Consider the following 14,559-nt stretch of genomic DNA (forward strand, 5'->3'; position numbering starts at 1 on the left):
GTAGGTATCCGTGCCACAGAGACAAACTGCACCTGTCCCCTCTCATGTTCCAGTAGGCCAGCCACTCTATATCTTTGACGTGGGCACACACAAATTTGATGGCACTCTTTATCGATCGCGCGCGTGCACACACACACATCATCCCTCTCTTCAATTCTATGGACACCTCAAGCCAATGATACCTCCACTCTCTTCTCGTGGATCGCCCCCTCTATATATATGATATATCCAGGACTCTATTTCACACACATTGCATATGTTACATTTTTTGATTGACCCCACTCCCCCCCAAAAAAACTCTCACGAACCCACACACTATATCTCTCTACATTTGTATCTCTCTCACACAACCCCGCGTAGGTGGTGTACGTATACAAGAAGAGAATAGGTGCACCATGCATGTACTCACGCTTCGTGCCCAGCCACACCCGCGCGGGTACACGGTGGAGCTCATTTCTGTATGAAATGGCAGCCCACGTGATAATTTGAACGTGTGTAGCGGTTGTTTACCTACGGAGGTCGTGTACCACGCGTGCAGGAAACAAAGTTTGACTTGATGCGTTGGCGCGTTATTTTTAAATAAAGTTATATCGCTCAATGGCACGTACACAGAATATAAAACGATTTTTATGGAGAAAAAGGTAGTCCGCTCCACTATATACAATGGAGCCTGCCTGCCTGGTTCGTCTCTCTTCAGAGTATCTCACACAAGGCTGTGGTGGCCTCTCTCTCTCTCTCTCACCGTTGGTCACTGATCCGGCCGCATTCCTTCCGCCGGCGGAAAGGGAGGATGTGTATTGTTTCTCCGTTCGACAGCACCGAGGCAGCACGTCCCGATATGTGGTACACGCCGTTCTCTCTGACCAAGCTCCGGCGTGGTAGGGCCTACGCCACCTGCTTGCTGCGGCAGTATGGGCAGATTCCTCCCGCCGCCACTCACCTAGTTACATCCCAACGACCTCCAGGTATCCCCTCCGGCCTTGCTCCACTGCCCGTCTTCCCATGTCACTGCATGTGGATCTTCCATAGTTCTTTTCCCAAAACGTAGCTCGTCCGGCATACTTTTCATATTGCAATCTCGTCCTCACACCGTTATAGACAAACACAACCGTGTTGTTATCTTCCCTTAGGACAAGGAATATGCTTCTTTTTTGTCGTTGCATGTGTCATCAACTGTTATTGGCCAGTAATTGTTTCCTTTCTACCTCTTTTTTGCAAACAGGGCTATCCATTTCACCTCGTTGCTATTGCGACCTTTTGGTGAACTGCACAAATCACTTTTTTCTTAAGAGTGTTTTGTGCAGTTCTACCAAAATGTCACACGGGCAACGTCTCTACATTTCAGTGCGACTGCACAAAGGGTGATTGGTTTTGCTCTATCATCCTCATCCAACTCCGAGCCTAATCTTCTCCAACTAGTTAGTCTTAAGAGAGACTGCAAAGGTGACCGGCTTCTATTTGTGTGTTTATTGTTTCATTAGCAGTCCTCTATTATCGCAATCACACTTAGTAACTTTAGAACAGGGACGCTCAGCTCTATTTTAGTGGAACTGCACAAAATGATCGGAATGTTGCATACTCCAGACAGCTACTTTTTTCCCCAACATGCCTTGTTGATTTAGACAGAGCTGGGGGACATTGCTACTAATGAAAGCATGGATCAATTTTAATTTAATACCTGCTCACAACTTTGTCTTCAGTTGTGATGTAAATATTAGCTCTGATTAGCAAGGAAGTTAGTTTTTTATTGTTTCCGAAAGAGCATCGATGGCAAGACACACGAAACAAAAGCTGAAAGCTCACACTATTGTACAATTTCATGTCGCTGGAAAATTATTTGTATAGTACGTCAATTATGTAAACAAATGCTAGAAGCTTGATAGCATTGCCAGAAGCCTCTTCGGCATCCGGGTCCATGTGTCATGCACAAAATTATACTCCTTTGTTCCTAAATATTTGTCTTTTTAAAAATTTCAAATGGGCATATTTTAGAGTGTAGGTTCACTCATTTTGCTTCGTATGTGTACTCCCTCCGTTCCTAAATATTTGTATTTCTAGAGATTTCAACAAGTGACTATATACGAAGCAAAATGAGTGAATCTATACTCTAAAATATGTCTATATACATCCGTATGTAGTAGTCCATTTGAATCTCTAAAAAGACAAATATTTGAGTAGTCACTCGCTGAAATCTCTAGAAAGACAAATACTCCGGAGTATATTTAAGAACCGAGGGGGTAGTGCACAGCCGCATGGGAGACTCAGACCGGTTGTTGCGCCGCATTAATAGTGAGTAATGAGCAGTCAAATCATAAGCCCCACCCTTCCCACTATAAGTTGCTCGGAAGAAGCAACCATCAATATGCTCTTCTTTGAATCCGCTCATACTACTCCATCTGTCACTATTTATAGAGCGTGCTTCAGAAAAAGAGAAAATCTCTGGGACCAAGGCGACTAGCGATCGGCCTGAAAAATAGCATTGGTAGTTATAGCACGGCGTCTATTACTAGAGGAAATAATGTGTACACACATGCATGCACTTACTCCACTCCGTAGTACTACATCGAGAGAAAAGTGCAGTTACCATCCCCTAATTAATTGAGCATTAAACCAAACGCGTCTAAAGTCTCTCTGGTGGTGGAAATGCACTGAGATAAATGCATCATAATGAAGCACGCCCTGTAAACTGTGACGGAGGGAGGAGTAGTATGAAGGTGCAAAACCAAGTACGCGTATGGCCAGTCGGTCAACGCACCTCCTCTTGGAATATCACTGACATGTGGGACTGGAGTGTGAGCAAACCGATCTCAATTGACGGCAAATGGCCAACCCGCCGTTGCTTGAGAGAGACGAGGAGCGAGAACACACAGACGGGCTCGCACGGAGGCCAAGATATATTCGAGCATGGTTGATTGATATCATCATTACATGTTGGGCTACCGTTTTCCGCCCTTCTCTGGAATAAATGTGTACTTTATCAGAGATTAAAAAAATAAGAGTACAGAGGCTTCACCATGCGGTTCTAGTAGTAGTAGTACTCGTACTACTAAACCTTGCACTTGGCTCTTCGCCTCTTCGTGAAGTCGAACAATGATGGTACTCCGCATGTTCGGTACTACAGTGTATGCCTCTGGCAATCTGACACTGAATGAACTGATGCATGTCCACCGCCTAGGCGAGGGTACGTTGCATTAGTCAAAAGGCGTAAGCGAGCTTAACCTTGTCCTGCAAGCTTCTCCTCGTTCTGCGAGTTGACGGGACACACCAACAAGTTTTCGGTGTACTAGAGTAGGGGTACCCTATTACCCTGAACTCGTGCACGGGCAGTTGCAGCGCCCCGCGGCAAGGCTTGCCGGGTGACCGCCAGGACCCTCCGTGGTTCCCTTGAAGACCACTCAAGAACAAAGTACTCAAACCAAGGCCCCGGCAAGAGGAGCTTGCCGGGAAGGCCAACCAAGGCCCCGGCAAGAGGAGCTTGCCGGGAAGGCCAACCAAGGCCCCAGCAAGAGGATCTTGCCGGGAAGAGACAAGACCCCGGCAAGAGGAGCTTGCCGGGAGGGCCACTCAAGGCGTATCAAGAAAGCTTGCCGCGACGCGCCCTGCGTCCCGGCAAGATCCGGCGAGCGACAAGCTTCAGGACGCGACAAGACGACAGCCGCGGCAAGGAGCTTGCCGCGGGAAACCCCCACTTCGTGCCCGCGCTCCAGCTTACCTGCTAACGTGTCGCTCTGGGACTCTCCCAAGCACACGTGTAGGGAGGCCGTGCAGCTAGGGGTACGTGGTGGCAAGCGGAGATGAAGAGAAGCCCATCGTGGCAAACGGTGGCACTCCTAACGGTCACCTTTTGCACTGTTTAGGAGACTCAGACAGGCATTTAATGCCTTTGTCCCCTGCCGTCAGAGTTAGGTAGGGCGCACTGTATCCACAGTAGCGGTAGCTGCACCTACCGCATCCTTTTCCATTTTTACCCTTCTTGTCTACGTTGCCCCCTGTCGGTGACCCCTTGAGAGTATAAAAGGAGGCCCAAGCGCAACGTAGAAGGGGTTCAGAAGTTCAGAGGTTCGGCCAGTTCGGCTCGTTCAACACCAGGAACACTCTCACGCTCGGTCTGGCAGCGTCCATCGCTCCTGAGCAAGAATCCAATATACACAAACAAGCAGCAGTAGGGTTTTACGCATCCGTGCGGCCCGAAGCTGGGTAAAATCGCCCGCGTGCACTGCCTCGATCCGCTCTTTGTGCGCTCTCCGCCCCCCACCGAACCGAAAGGGGCCCTGTCCCCATAGCTGTTGGTGGGAATCAGCATCGCCACCCGACATCTCTGGCGCGCCAGGTAGGGGGCGTCGAGATCGTGCGAACCCGATTCGGCGTGCACGCAAGCTAAATCTTCATCGTCATGGCTCCCGAGGAGCGGGCTAGCAAAAGAACGATGCCAGTGCGGCAACAGAAAAAGCTAAGTCATGCAAAACTTTAGATATTTCCTTACTATATAAGGTTATCCGCCTCGGAGATCTTGTTCTTTGTACGGAAAACCTGTGCGCGGAGGAATCAACTCGTAGCTAGTCGCACCCTTACTTTGTTTCGAGTCCGCTCAACAACTTAAGTGAGCTGCTAGCGCCCTTACTTTGCTTCGAGTCCGCTCAGCAACTTAAGTGAGCCGCTAGCGCCCTTACTTTGTTTCGAGTCTGCTCAACAACTTAAGCGAGCTGCAACTAGTTGCGACAAGATTGCTTGTTGGTAGCGACCCCGCCAGCAGGCTGTTGAAGTTCCGCACTCGGCGCTCGCGGCAAGGGTGCCTGCACCGGCAAGTTTCCCTAGAAAGCGTAGGGTGGACGTACAAAGAGAGGTTGAACAGGAAGATAGCATGCGCTATTTATTTGAGATTTCTGCATAGACCTGTATGCCGAGGAGCCTTCTCGGGGCTAGTTGCGCTCCATGTTGCCTCGAGTCCGCTCGGCAACTTGTGCGGTTGCGCTAGAACCAAGAAGGTAAACCTTTCTGGGAGGCGTTATTCCCGAATAGCCGCTAAGGGCCCGTTCCCTCAAGCGCTACTGGCTGGATCATACGCACCGGAAAGCATTCCAGCAGGCATAGGGAATATGCAGCAAAAGTCGAAATTCGCAAGCAAGTTGAGTGCACTTCGGATGCTAATCACTTGCTATGTTTGAACGCAGTTATGGCCCGGGGGCTGGCAACGCCCTTAGGGCCAATATCTTCGGCGTCAAGAACGACGAAGTTCTTCGCCATAAGCCTTTCCGGCAACGATCTTGCCGGAAGCCGGCGTCAAGAACGACGAAGTTCTTCGCCATAAGCCTTTCCGGAAACGATCTTGCCGAAAGCCGGCGTCAAGAACGACAAAGTTCTTCGCCATAAGCCTTTCCGGCAACGATCTTGCCGGGAGCCGGCGTCAAGAACGGCGAAGTTCTTCGCCATAAGCCTTCCCGGCAACGATCTTGCGGGGAGCCGGCATCAAGAACAACGAAGTTCTTCACCGTAAGCCTTTCCGGCAACGATCTTGCCGGGAGCCGGTGTCAAGAACAACGAAGTTCTTCGCCAAAAGCCTTCCTGGCAACAAGCTTGCCGGAAGCCGGCATCGAGAACGTCAAAGTTCTCTGCTGAAGATAAAAGCCTTCCTGGCAACGAGCTTGCCGGAAGCCGGCATCGAGAACGTCAAAGTTCTCTGCTGAAGATAAAAGCCTTCCTGGCAACGAGCTTGGCGGAAGCCGGCATCGAGAACGTCAAAGTTCTCTGCTGAAGATAAAAGCCTTCCTGGCAACGAGCTTGCCGGAAGCCGGCATCGAGAACGTCAAAGTTCTCTGCTGAAGATAAAAGCCTTCCTGGCAACGAGCTTGCCGGAAGCCGGCATCGAGAACGTCAAAGTTCTCTGCTGAAGATAAAAGCCTTCCTGGCAACAAGCTTGCCGGAAGCCGGCATCGAGAACGTCAAAGTTCTCTGCTGAAGATAAAAGCCTTCCTGGCAACAAGCTTGCCGGAAGCCAGCATCGAGAACGTCAAAGTTCTTTGCTGAGGATAAAAGCCTTCCTGGCGACCAGCTTGCCGGAAGCCGGCATCGAGAACGTCAAAGTTCTCTGCCGAAGATAAAAGCCTTCCTGGCGACCAGCTTGCCGGAAGCCGGCATCGAGAACGACAAAGTTCTCTGCTGAGGATAAAAGCCTTCCCGGCAAGCCAGTATCGCTGGGGGCTGTGAGTACCAAGAATCGTCCACGGCAAACCAGAGTTGCCGAGGGCTGCACTATCAGATAAGTCTCTCATCCCTCATCATCACCTACCTCCGTTTAAGGAGGAGGGCGTGAACCGTCCCCATCATCGTGGCCTGATGCATGCTCGGGGGGCTTAGCCCCACGCACGCCACCCACGATCTCACCCACGACGCCATGTTTGACGCGTGCCGTTCTGGGCGTGCGCGGTGGGAGCGGAGTTAGATTCGGCGTGACCTAGGCCGCGCGTGCCCGTGCACTGTTTTGGGCCTGGCCCAACAGCGCTCGGCACCGTGTATGGCCCAGGCCTGGGGGCTCCTGTCGGTGTACTAGAGTAGGGGTACCCTATTACCCCAAACTCGTGCACGGGCAGTTGCAGCGCCCCGCGGCAAGGCTTGCCGGGTGACTGCCAGGACCCTCTGTGGTTCCCTTGAAGACCATTCAAGAACAAAGTACTCAAACCAAGGCCCCGGCAAGAGGAGCTTGCCGGGAAGGCCAACCAAGGCCCCGGCAAGAGGAGCTTGCCGGGAAAGCCAACCAAGGCCCTGGCAAGAGGATCTTGTCGGGAAGAGACAAGACCCCGGCAAGAGGAGCTTGCCGGGAGGGCCACTCAAGGCGTATCAAGAAAGCTTGCCGCGATGCGCCCTGCATCCCGGCAAGATCCGGCGAGCGACAAGCTTCCGGACGCGACAAGACGATAGCCACGGCAAGGAGCTTGCCGCGGGAAACCCCCACTTCGTGCCCACGCTCCAGCTTACCTGCTAACGTGTCGCTCTGGGACTCTCCCAAGCACACGTGGCGGGAGGCCGTGCAGCTAGGGGTACGTGGTGGCAAGCGGAGATGAAGAGAAGCCCATCGTGGCAAACGGTGGCACTCCTAACGGTCACCTTTTGCACTGTTTAGGAGACTCAGACATGCATTTAATGCCGTTGTCCCCTGCCGTCAGAGTTAGGTAGGGCGCACTATATCCACAGTAGCGGTAGCTGCACCTACCGCATCCTTTTCCATTTTTACCCTTCTTATCTACGTTGCCCCCTGTCGGTGACCCCTTGAGAGTATAAAAGGAGGCCCAAGCGCAACGTAGAAGGGGTTCGGAAGTTCAGAGGTTCGGCTAGTTCGGCTCGTTCAACACCAGGAACACTCTCACGCTCAGTCTGGCAGCGTCCATCGCTCCTGAGCAAGAATCCAATATACACAAACAAGCAGCAGTAGGGTTTTACGCATCCGTACGGCCCGAAGCTGGGTAAAATCGCCCGCGTGCACTGCCTCGATCCGCTCTTTGTGCGCTCTCCGCCCCCCACCGAACCGAAAGGGGCCCTGTCCCCATAGGTGTTGGTGGGAATCAGCATCGCCCCCGACACAAGTAGTGCTAGTCCATACTCCCTTCTTTCCGGTTAATATGGCTTAATCTTTTTTGCGGGTAAATGAGAGAGCTTTGTTCATATATAAGCATTCTTAGGACGATCAGCCAAGACACTGGTCACTAGGAAGCGAGGCACCCCGCAAAAAAATAAGTAGGAAGCGAGGTGTTTCATCAAGCCAGCTCTCGGCCACATTCAAAGTGCAGCAAGCACGGTTCGCACAAAGATGCACCGCAAGGTTTGCTAACCTGTTTACATGCTGAATAACAAAAAAAGAGGAAATATTACCGAGCGCTCCTATTTGTAACAGGATATGAGCCAGAATTACGCGAGAATTATGGTGAGTGTTCCATGCAATCAGCTTCCATTATCACATGCGAGAACCCTCGAAGAGAACGAAATGTGTTGAAGATTTCTTTATCACATTTTAAAAATATAATAAGAGTGCATACGCTCCTCCATCCGGTTCCTAGTACTAGTATAGTAGTACATACCTCTATAGACTATAGTAGTAGTACTAGTACTAGTAAACTTTGTGCTTGGCTGTTCGCCTCTTCGGGAAGTGCAACAATAATAGTACTAGTATAGTGTATGCTTCTGGCAATCTGACACCGAATTAACTATTGTACGTCCACCCCCTGAGCGAAGGACAGCTTGCATTAGTCAAAAGTTTCTCCTTGTCCTGCGAGCCACCGCACGCAAGCTTCTCCCGTCCTACAAGCTTCTCCTCGTTCAGCAAGTTGACGGGACACAACAAAGTAATGCTAGTCCATACTGCCTCCTCTCCGGTTAATATGGCTTAATTTCAAACAAGATAAGTATACTATCTATACTGTATATTTGTAAAAATACGGTCAGTGGACTTCATAATACGCTCATTGCGCTCAATATATACATTTTCCGGTGTTTATATGGTCACTAGCTCACCCTGGCTGAGTATGGGTGTGCATGCACGTGTAGGTTGAGCACTTGAGCGTGACCGTGTGTGTTCTGTCGTGTGCTCGGACATGCATGCATTAGGGTGTCACAGGCGTTTTTGCGTCCATGTGTGCGTGTGACTGTTGCATACACGTAGGGGGAGTACGTGTAGGGGTCACTAAAGGAGCAGTCAAATCACACAGTAAGTTAGTCGGAAAAAGCAACCATCATTTCACTCTTCAATGACATGTATGCAATATAAAATGGTTGATATGGAGAGAAAAAGAAAACCACTATATATACACTAGCAGGAGCCTAAGCTACAAGTCTGCTTGCTTGGCTTGCTCTCTTCACCAGCATAGAACGACGGTGGCCACACCGCTGGTCACATATCAGGCTTGATCCCGCAGCTGGGGGAAGGGAACAATGTTCTGCGTAGACGCGGTCGACATCGGCGAGGGAGAAAATCCATATTCGGTGCATCCCAATCAGTGGTCACCGTGGTATGGGCCGATGCCGCGTCCCAACCGCCCTTCTAGCTACAGCCTGACGTCCCAGGTAGTCAATCTTCCTTTTGGAGCCGGCTTACTCCACTGCCGCAGCTCCCCACGTAGCTCCATCTCCATGTCGATCTTTCTTTACTTCTACCGGCTTCTACTTGTGATGAGTTTATGTCTCATGAACTAGTGCCAGTACTATTATTCTAATCATACTTCTTCAATATCTTTGCCATCAGGGATGCTCAGCTCGATTTTAGTGGAACTGCACAAAAAGCATCGTATGATCCGAGGGTGCCAGCCATCTTTCCTTCGACAGGTTCTACCTGGCCAGGAAATTAAATCCTGTTTAGGGTTTAGGGTTTAAGTCGTAGTGACCCCATCAGTAGTTTTTCTTTTGTACACTCTGTCACAACTTTTGTCTTTAGTTGTGAAGTAAATATTGGCTATGATATGTGAATCATTGAGATGCATTGCTACGTCTTGAGCTTGCATTGGTTTTCCTCGAAGAGGAGAGGGTGATGCAGTAAAGTGTAGTGTAAGTATTTCCCTCAGTTTTGAGAACCAAGGTATCAATCCAGTAGGAGGCTCCTCAAAAGTCCCACGCACCTACACAAACAAACTGAGAACTCACAACCAATGCAATAAAGGGGTTGTCAATCCCTTCACGGCCACTTGCAAAAGTAACATCTAATAAAGATAGTATGATAAGATAAATATATTTTTGGTATTTTTGATATAGATGCAAAAAGTAAAGATGCAAATAAAGTAGATGGAAAGCAAATATGATAAGAGATAGACCCGGGGGGCATAGGTTTCACTAGAGGCTTCTCTCGAGATAGCATAAGTATTACGGTGGGTGAACTAATTACTGTCGAGCAATTGATAGAAAAGCGCATAGTTATGAGATTATCTAGGCATGATCATGTATATAGGCATCACGTCCATAACAAGTAGACCGACTCCTGCCTGCATCTACTACTATTACTCCACCCATCGACCGCTATCCAGCATGCATCTAAAGTATTAAGTTCATAAGAACAGAGTAACACATTAAGCAAGATGACATGATGTAGAGGGATAAACACATGCAATATGATAAAAACCCCATCTTGTTATCCTCGATGGCAACAATACAATACGTGTCTTGCAACCCTTTCTGTCACTGGGTAAGAACACCACAAGATTGAACCCAAAGCTAAGCACTTCTCCCATGGCAAGAAAGATCAATCTAGTAGGCCAAACCAAACTGGTAGTTCGAAGAGACTTGCAAAGATAACTCAATCATACATAAAAGAATTCAGAGAAGATTCAAATGTTATTCATAGATACACTTGATCATAAACCCACAATTCATCGGATCTCGACAAACACACCGCAAAAAGAGATTACATCGAATAGATCTCCACAAGAGAGGGGGAGAACATTGTATTGAGATCCAAAAAGAGAGAAGAAGCCATCTAGCTAATAACTATGGACCCATAGGTCTGTGGTAAACTACTCACAACTCATCGGAGGGGCAAGGATGTTGATGTAGAGGCCCTCCATGGTTGCTTCCCCCTCTAGCAGAGTGCCGGCAAGGGCTCCAAGATGGGATCTCGCGGATATAGAAGGTTACGGCGGTGGAAATTGTGTTTCGTGGTGCTCCTGGATGTTTTCGGGGTACATACATAGGAGGAAGAAGTACGTCGGTGGCCCCCCGAGGGGCGAACGAGACAGGGAGCGCGCCCTACAGGGGGGCGCCCTCCTATCTCGTGGGGCCCTCGGAGCTTTCTTGACTTGCACTCCAGGCTCTCCGGATCAGATTTGTTCCAAAAATAACGCTCCCGAAGGTTTCATTCCGTTTGGACTCTGTTTGATATTCCTTTTCTTCGAAATACTGAAATAGGCAAAAAAAGACGGCAATATGGGATGGGCCTCCGGTTAGTAGGTTAGTCCCAAAAATGATATAGAAGTGTAAAATAAAGCCCATAAATATCAAAAAGGGGTAATATAATAGCATGGAACAATCAAAAATTATAGATACGTTGGAGATGTATCAAGCATCCCCAAGCTTAATTCCTGCTCGTCCTCGAGTAGGTAAATGGTAAAAAAAGAAATTTTTGATGTGGAATGCTACCTAGCATAATTCATAATGTAATTTTCTTTATTGTGGCATGAATGTTCAGATCCAAATGAATACAAAATAAAAGTTCATATTGACATAAGAAATAGTAATACTTCAAGCATACTAATCAAAGTAATCATGTCTTCTCAAAATAACATGGCTAAAGAAAGTTATCCCTACAAAATCATATAGTCTGGCTATGCTCTATCTTCATCACACAAAGTATTTAATCATGCACAACCCCAATGACAAGCCAAGCAATTGTTTCATACTTTAATAATCTCAAACTTTTTCAACTTTCACGCAATACATGAGTGTGAGCCATGGACATAGCACAATATGTGGAATAAAAGGGTGGTTGTGGAGAAGACAAAAAGGAGAAGATAGTCTCACATCAACTAGGCATATCAACGGGCTATGGAGATGCCCATTAATAGATATCAATGTGAGTGAGTAGGGATTGCCATGCAACGGATGCACTAGAGCTATAAATATATGAAAGCTCAACAAAAGAAACAAAGTGGTGTGCATCCAACTTGCTTGCTCACGAAGACCTAGGGCACTTTTGAGGAAGCCCATCATTGGAATATACAAGCCAAGTTCTATAATGAAAAATTCCCACTAGTATATGAAAGTGACAACATATGAGACTCTCTAACATGAAGATCATGGTGCTATTTTGAAGCACAAGTGTGGAAAAAGAGATAGTAGCATTGTCCCTTCTCTCTTTTTCTCTCATTTTTTTCTATTCCCCTTTTTTTCTTTTTTTTCTTTGGCCTTTCTTTTTTTGGCCTTTCTCTTTATTTTTTTCTTTTCTCTCTTTTTTTTTCTTTTTGTAAAGTCTGAAGTCTCATCCCGACTTGTGGGGGAATCATAGTCTTCATCATCCTTTCCTCACTAGGACAATGCTCTAATAATGAAGATCATCACACTTTTATGGATTTACAACTCAAAGCTAGAACAAGATATGACTCTATATGAATGCCTCCAGCGGTGTACCGGGATATGCCATGAATCAAGAGCAACATGTATGAAAATTATGAGGGTGGCCTTGCCACAAATACAATGTCAACTACATGATCATGCAAAAAGCAATATGACAAAAGTAATGCATGTCATATGAACGGAACGGTGGAAAGTTGCATGGCAGTATATCTTGGAATGGCTATGGAAATGCCATAATAGGTAGGTATGGTGGCTGTTTTGAGGAAGGTAAATGGTGGGTGTATGGTACCGGCGAAAATTGCGTGGTACAAGAGAGGCTAGCAATGGTGGAAGGGTGAAAGAGTGCGTATAATCCATGGACTCAACATTAATCAAAGGAACTCATATACTTGTTGCAAAAATTTAGAAGTCATCAAAAACCAAAGTACTACGTGCATGCTCCTAGGGGGATAGATTGGTAGGAAAAGACCATCGCTCGTCCCCGACCGCCACTCATAAGGAAGACAATAAATAAATAAAATTGTGCTCCAACTTCATCACAAAGCGGTTCACCATACGTGCATGCTACGGGAATCACAAGCTTCAACACAAGCATTCTTTAAATTCATAATCGCCCAACTAGCATGACTTTAATATCACTACCTCCATATCTCAAAACAATTATCAAGCATCAAATTGATCATAGCATCCAATTCACTTTCTATGATAGTTTTTATTATACCCAACTTGGATGCTCATCATTCTAGGACCAACTTTATGATAATAGTAAATACCATGGTGTTCTAAAAGACTCTTAAAATAATATAAGTGAAGCATGAGAGACTAGCAATTTCTTCAAAATTAAGACACCACCATGCTCTAAAAGATATAAGTGAAGCACTAGAGCAAAACTATCAAGCTCAAAAGATATAAGTGAAGCACATAGAGTATTCTAGCAAATTCTAATCAAATAGGCTTCTCCCAAAAGGTGTGTACAACAAGGATGATTGTGTTAAACTAAACATCAAATACTAATATAATACACGACGCTCCAAGCAAAACACATATCATGTAGCGAATAAAAATATAGCTCCAAGTAAAGTTACCAATGAACGAAGACGAAAGAGGGGATGCCTTCCCGGGGCATCCCCAAGCTTAGGCTTTTGGCTATCCTTGAATATCTTGGGGCGCCATGCATCCCCAATCTTAGGCTCTTGCCACTCCTTATTCCATAGTCCATAAAAGCTTTACCCAAAACTTGAAAACTTCACAACACAAAACTCAACAGGAAATCTTGTAAGCTCCGTTAGTGAAAGAAAACAAAACCACCACATAAGGTACTGCAATGAACTCATTCTTTATTTAATTTGGTGTTATATCTACTGTATTCCAACTTCTCTATGGTTTATAAACTAATTTACTAGCCATAGATGCATTGAAATAAGCAAACAACACACGAACAACAGAATCTGTCAAAAACAGAATAGTCTGTAGCAATCTGTAACTAACGCAAACTTCTGGAACACTAAAAATCCTACCAAAATAGTAAGTCCTGTAAAATTTGTCTATTGAACAGTAGCAAAAAGACTCAACGCAAAAGCACGTTTCTGTGATTTAACAAAATTATATTCGTGCACGCAAAGTTTATGTTTTCAGCAGAATCAAATCAACTATCATCGTAGGTTATCCTATAGGTTCTACTTGGCACAAACACTAATTAAAAGATAAAAACACATCTAATCAGAAGGTAGATGCAAGATTTATTACTAAACAGGAGCAAAAACAAAAAAAATAAAGAAAATTGGGTTGCCTCCCAACTAGCGCTATTGTTTAACGCCCCTAGCTAGGCAAAAAAAACAAAGATAGATCTAACGAGTGCCATCTTTGGCACTAAATTCATCAATACAGCGCTTGTGATCTCTAAGGATTTCTCCCTTTTTAGCAGTGGCTAAACCTTTAGGCAAAAATTCAAGAAATTTATTGGTAGCAAAAGGTTCCTTAACGATAGAGAGGCAATTTGGAAGAACACTTATGGATTTGAGATCCGCGTCTCCCTTGCTAGAAGATTCACCCTTATTTTTAGGAACATAAATAAACTTGGCAGTTTTAGTAGGGGGTTTTGGAGTGTTTTTCATAGGGGAAAACGCGGAACCTAAGTTTGTAATGATATCCTCAAGTTTATCAATTCTAGCAGAATCTAGATCTATTCTTTCATTGACTATAGGTTCCTTTTCTTTAAGATTTTTCAAAGTAACTCCAACCTTAGACCCAAGTTGGGTAATGTGATTAAATCTTTTTATCCAAATTTTCAATCAACTCAATAGTGGAAATTTTATTTTCAATAATATCAAGCCGTTGCATCACATGTTCTAGAGTTAAAACCGTTCCATTAACCAAAAGAGGTGGTGGGCCAAACAAATCTAACATAGCATTATAAGCATCAAACGTATGGCTACTCATAAAATCACCTCCGGTAGCAATATCAAGAACACATCTATTCCAAGGAGTAATGCCTTCATAAAAATTGCGGAGAAGAAC

The sequence above is a fragment of the Triticum dicoccoides genome, chromosome 5B (genome assembly GCF_002162155.2).
Source record: "Triticum dicoccoides isolate Atlit2015 ecotype Zavitan chromosome 5B, WEW_v2.0, whole genome shotgun sequence".
Classification (NCBI taxonomy): Eukaryota; Viridiplantae; Streptophyta; class Magnoliopsida; order Poales; family Poaceae; genus Triticum; species Triticum dicoccoides.